Raw genomic sequence first — 6,729 nt, 5'->3', positions numbered from 1 at the left:
TGCTATAGAGGTCCTGGATGGCATGGAGCTCGGCCCAGAGATGTACTGGCCAATGTTCCCTCTAATTTTGTTTGGCACAGAGCAAATTTCAGGTCTGCTGAGCGCAAACTTGAATGTTGTGAAAATTCTGTGCAACTTCCAGCGCATGTTTACTGTGAACACTGAGGCTTTACCCGCTATAAGTTACAGTTTAACTGTGAACACTGAGGCTGTACCCGCTATAAGTTACAGTTTAAACAGTGGCAAAGTAGGCTACTGTGGCTATTTGATCATAATGTAGACCTACCAGAGTGGCCTGAAATCGATCACAAAATTCAAGAAGAAAAAAATCGCACATAGGCTATATGACCTGATTTAGTTAATCATCGTTGTGTACATTCACAGACAATGACCAGTTACGGCGGGAACAGTTGAGGAAAGATGCCAGCTCTGAGAGAAGTCCTCAGTCAGCCCGCTCACATTCACAGAGGTTGGATTAAACCCTTCAATCCTGGAGGAACATATTGCAGTATTATACAATATACACTGCTCAAAAAAATAAAGGGAACACTTAAACAACACAATGTAACTCCAAGTCAATCACACTTCTGTGAAATCAAACTGTCCACTTAGGAAGCAACACTGATTGACAATAAATTTCACATGCTGTTGTGCAAATGGAATAGACAAAAGGTGGAAATTATAGGCAATTAGCAAGACACCCCCAATAAAGGAGTGATTCTGCAGGTGGTGACCACAGACCACTTCTCAGTTCCTATGCTTCCTGGCTGATGTTTTGGTCATTATTGAATGCTGGCGGTGCTCTCACTCTAGTGGTAGCATGAGACGGAGTCTACAACCCACACAAGTGGCTCAGGTAGTGCAGCTCATCCAGGATGGCACATCAATGCGAGCTGTGGCAAGAAGGTTTGCTGTGTCTGTCAGCGTAGTGTCCAGAGCATGGAGGTGCTACCAGGAGACAGGCCAGTACATCAGGAGACGTGGAGGAGGCCGTAGGAGGGCAACAACCCAGCAGCAGGACCGCTACCTCCACCTTTGTGCAAGGAGGAGCACTGCCAGAGCCCTGCAAAATGACCTCCAGCAGGCCACAAATGTGCATGTGTCAGCATATGGTCTCACAAGGGCTCTGAGGATCTCATCTCGGTACCTAATGGCAGTCAGGCTACCTCTGGCGAGCACATGGAGGGCTGTGCGGCCCCACAAAGAAATGCCACCTCACACCATGACTGACCCACCGCCAAACCGGTCATGCTGGAGGATGTTGCAGGCAGCAGAACGTTCTCCACGGCGTCTCCAGACTCTGTCACGTCTGTCACATGTGCTCATGTGCTCAGTGTGAACCTGCTTTCATCTGTGAAGAGCACAGGGCGCCAGTGGCGAATTTGCCAATCTTGGTTTTCTCTGGCAAATGCCAAACGTCCTGCACGGTGTTGGGCTGTAAGCACAACCCCCACCTGTGGACGTCGGGCCCTCATACCATCCTCATGGAGTCTGTTTCTGACCGTTTGAGCAGACACATGCACATTTGTGGCCTGCTGGAGGTCATTTTGCAGGGCTCTGGCAGTGCTCCTCCTTGCACAAACGTGGAGGTAGCGGTCCTGCTGCTGGGTTGTTGCCCTCCTACGGCCTCCTCCACGTCTCCTGATGTACTGGCCTGTCTCCTGGTAGCGCCTCCATGCTCTGGACACTACGCTGACAGACACAGCAAACCTTCTTGCCACAGCTCGCATTGATGTGCCATCCTGGATGAGCTGCACTACCTGAGCCACTTGTGTGGGTTGTAGACTCCGTCTCATGCTACCACTAGAGTGAGAGCACCGCCAGCATTCAATAATGACCAAAACATCAGCCAGGAAGCATAGGAACTGAGAAGTGGTCTGTGGTCACCACCTGCAGAATCACTCCTTTATTGGGGGTGTCTTGCTAATTGCCTATAATTTCCACCTTTTGTCTATTCCATTTGCACAACAGCATGTGAAATTTATTGTCAATCAGTGTTGCTTCCTAAGTGGACAGTTTGATTTCACAGAAGTGTGATTGACTTGGAGTTACATTGAGTTGTTTAAGTGTTCCCTTTATTTTTTTGAGCAGTGTAGTTAGGAAAAAAGTGTGGTAGAATTCATAGAATTTTGTTGCTGTTAAATAGAGTACGAAGTAGTATGACTAGAGGAAATCCAAAAATAAATAATTCAAGAGCAACTACCACAAATGAAAGACAATGCAAGATCAGCATCCATTAGAATTAGAAGGTTGAAGTGGTGTATGGCATGCTAAGAATATGATAGACAAGAAGTAGGATTGGCTAGAATAGAGACAAATGTGATTGATTTGGACGCAGTGCCAAGGTCTTGCCATAAGGTAATAGTAAAGGGGGAGATGACTAAGGCAGCATCCATCATATTGACAGCCTGGTTTGTCTTAGAGTAGCAAGAAACAGCATCCAATAAAAACACTATTTCAAATTGAGAGAGGTGAATTACACTAGCTGTGCTGCAAGGTCAATATTATTGAAGTGACAAGTATTTCAGACGCAGAGTAAACAACTCTGGTCTAAATAAGGAAAAAAACGAACAAGTCTTGAGCAAATTATACTTGTAAATGTTTAGAAAGCTTAATTAAACACATGGAGACTAATTAAAGCAGAATTAATTGTTCACTCTGTTATTATATGGACATGGTACAGAGCATGAGCGCTCGGACACAGACGATGAGTCCCATACAATGAATCTGTCAGCATTTGGACAACGAAGCAAGGGAAACAGGAGCAGAAGCAGCGATCACTTCAGTTTCTCATACAGGTACTGTTTATACTGGTTTCAGACTGTATTTGTTGTGTTTTTAATGCTGTGCTTTCTGTGAAAAAGTATGTATTTTGTCTTGATTGTTGTCTTCCAGGGTTTCACCAGAAATAATGAAATCTCCTATCATGAAGAGGGCTTTTTTGCAGAGTAAGAATGATTTTTTAAAACTTTTAATTACTGCTTTAAAAGCTTTTATAAATATAGGAGAAAATGTTAAAGTGTGAAATAGGCTGCTAGATATAATAAATTCATGATCACTTCAGAGCCCTAGCAGCTCCTAGCAGTCTCACCTACAGTACATAGTTCCCCTGTAAAGTAACCATTCCGGCTTACCATTATTTTCTCTACAGGGAGAAATAATTAATGTACCTTGAATGTCCCAACAGCGGCGAGCTTTACACCACTCCAGCCGACGCTTGGCATTGCGCATGGTGATCTTAGGCTTGTGTGCGGCTGCTCGGCCATGAAAACCCATTTCATGAAGCTCCCGACGAACAGTTCTTGTGCTGACGTTGCTTCCAGAAGCAGTTTTGAACTTGGTAGTGAGTGTTGCATTTTTACACACTGCTCACTTCAGCACTCTGCGGTCCCGCTCTGTGAGCTTGTGTGGCCTACCACTTCGCGGTGTGGCCTACCACTTCGCGGCTGAGCCGTTGTTGCTCCTAGATGTTTCCACTTCACAATAACAGCACTTACAGTTGACCGGGGCAAGTCTAGCAGAGCAGAAATGTTACGAACTGACTTGTTGGAAAGGTGGCATCCTGTCACGGTGCCACGTTGAAAGTCACTGAGCTCTTTAGTAAGGCCATACTACTGCCAATGTTTGTCTATTATATTATTTTTATTTTATTTAACCTTTATTTAACTAGGCAAGTCAGTTAAGAACAAATTCTTATTTACAATGGGTCGGCAGGGTAGTCTAGTGGTTAGAGTGTTGGACTAGTAACTGAAAGGTTGCAAGATCAAATCCTTGAGCTGATAAGGTAAAAATCCGTTGTTCTGAACAAGGCAGTGTAGCCCACTGTTCTTAGGCCTTCATTTAAAATAAGAATTTGTTCTTAACTGACTTGCCTAGTTAAATAAAGGTAAAAAACAATGACAGCCTAGAAACAGTGGGGTTAACTGACTTGTTCAGGGGCAGAACGACAGATTTTTACCTTGTCAGCTCGGGATTTGATCTAGCAACCTTTCGGTTACTGGCCCAACGCTCCAACAACTAGGCAACCTGCCGCCCCGTCTATGGAGATTGCATGGCTGTGTGCTCTATGTTATACACCTGTTAGCAACGGGTGTGACTGAAATAGCTGAATCCACTAATTTGAAGTAGTGTCCACGTACTTTTGTATGTACAGTGCATTCGGAAAGTATTCAGACCCCTTGACTTTTTGCGAATTTATAAAAAATAAAAATAAAATACCTAAAATATGACATTTACGTAAGTATTCAGACCCTTTACTCAGTACTTTGTTGAAGCACTTTTGGCAGTGATTACAGTCTCGAGTCTTCTTGGGTATGATGCTACCTGCTTGGCACACCTGTATTTAGGGAGTTTCTACCATCCTTTTCTGCAGATCCTCTCAAGCTCTGTCAGGTTGGATGGGGAGCGTCGATGCGCAGCTATTTTCAGGACTCTCCAGAGATGTCAGATCGGGTTGAAGTCCAAGCTCTGGCTGGGCCATTCAAGGACATTCAGAGATTTGTCCTGAAGCCACTCCTGCATTGTCTTGGCTGTGTGCTTAGGATCTCTTTATACTTTTCTACATTCATCTTTCCCTCGATCCTGACTAGTCTCCCAGTCCCTGCCACAGCATGATGCTGCCACCAGGTTTCCTCCAGACATGACGCTTGGCATTCAGGCCAAAGAGTTCAATATTGGTTTCATCGTACCAGAGAATCTTGTTTCTCATGGTCTGAGAGTCCTTTAGGTGCCTTTGGGCAAACTACAAGCAGGCTGTCATGTGCCTTTTACTGAGGAGTAGCTTCCGTCTGGCCACTCTACCATAAAGGCAAAAATGTTTTTGTACCCTTCACCAGATCTGAGCCTCGACACAATCCTGTCTCAGAGCTATACGGACAATTCCTTCGACCTCATGGCTTGGTTTTTGCTCTGACATGCAATGCCAACTGTGGGACCTGATACAGACAGTTGTGTGCCTTTCCAAATCATGTCCAATCAATAGAATTTACCACAGGTGGACTCAAATGAAGTTGTAGAAACATCTCAAGGATGATCAATGGAAACAGAATGCACCCATTCTCAATTCCGAGTCTCATAGCAAAGGGTCTGAATACTTATGTAAATAAGGTAATTCTGTTTTTTTAAACATTTCTAAAAACCTGTTTCCGCTTTGTCATTATGGGGTATTGTGTGTAGATTGATGAGGATTTTTTTCTTTCATCAATTTTAGAATAAGGCTGTAACGTAACAAAATGTGGAAAAGGGGAAGGGGTCTGAATACTTTCCAAATGCACTGTATAGTGTATGTCACTTTTATATGAACTGTTTTTCTCAGGACATGAGAGACCTTGTAGCCAGCACCTCATATGGTATTAATGCTGGGCTATAAATCACAAGTGATGTTACTCGTAATAATCCCACCTCATGAAACCTGTAATATGTCTTTAAACAGGGGCATAATGATGTTGATTAACTGGTCTCTGTGTCCGTGTGAATATGAATGTGTTGTTACCACATGTAGGTATTCATACTAATTTCTTCTCCTTCCAAAGGGTCTTAGAGCAGTTGTTTGAACGTCATGTGGACAAGAACAAACATTGACTAGATGAGATGAGTGTCTCAACTCTACATGGGCATCTGCACTGGCAGCCTTATTGTGTTGTTGTTTTTTACACTCATGCTACATACAAAATGGCAAACAGGAAATCAAACAAGCTGATACATTATGTACATGAAATTAGAGATCTGTCAGAGAATTACTCAGTGTCACAGACAGTGAACCTTTTTCAATAAGTTTGGTTTTGTTATTTTTAAGGACAACATGCGCCATCTTCTGGAGACTTTGCGCAATGACTTGTAAAGTCCAGCGAACACACCTACCTGTGGTGCAGAGCCTGAGACTGGTGAAGTGACAGAGATGGACCTTCTTCATAGTCATCTGCAGTGTATGGAGTCTCTAGACAGAGGATCACCATCAGAAACCAAAGAGGACAATTACCTTTTCCCCTATGCATTGTTTAGTAACAAGGACAGTGGTGGGCTGGAGAATGACGTTCCATTGTCAGTGTCCACACCGTTACATGGTAGCCCTCCTCCTGAGAGGACTGACTCTGTGTCTGTCTGTTAGTTAATCTGATGCTGATGAAGGTACAGAGGGCCTTGATGAGCAAGATCATGACAGGGAAAAAAGCTGTTGTCTTTCACTTGGTGAAAATACCCCATTGCCCCTTGAAGAGGATCACAATCAACCTAAAAGACAATCGTGGTGGACTGTCCAAAGAGCTGGAAGAGTCTTTCCACGTGTCCAATGCATCTGATTTCCCAGCGCCAGGAGTCACTGAGAATATAAACACTCTAGCCTCTTTCAGTGATGATGAGTTCTGATTTTATTTGTATTTTAAGGATTAGTTTAATGAGCTTTGAAGTCAAAGGATGCTATTTTCGCTACGAGCAATTTGATATTGAGGTTTTTGAATCTCGAATGTGTTTTATAAACGGAAGCTGTATATTTCATACTTTTTGTAAATGCCCATTCCTGTTCTGGACACTGTATTGCCGTGGAGATTTACGGTACAAAGTATTGACCAATATGTGTTTCGATTATTGTTACACAATGATGAGAATGAACTAGACCAGAAATGTATTTTTATATATTTATCAATGTATTGCTCACTTTGTAGCCTATTGGTTTCAAATAACAGAGTATCTGTGAATATTCTAGGAAATACCTTTAATAAGAGGCACTGTGCT

The sequence above is a fragment of the Salvelinus namaycush genome, chromosome 15, assembly GCF_016432855.1.
Source record: "Salvelinus namaycush isolate Seneca chromosome 15, SaNama_1.0, whole genome shotgun sequence".
In the NCBI taxonomy this organism is placed as follows: Eukaryota; Metazoa; Chordata; class Actinopteri; order Salmoniformes; family Salmonidae; genus Salvelinus; species Salvelinus namaycush.
Note: the sequence above shows the minus strand (reverse complement) of the source record.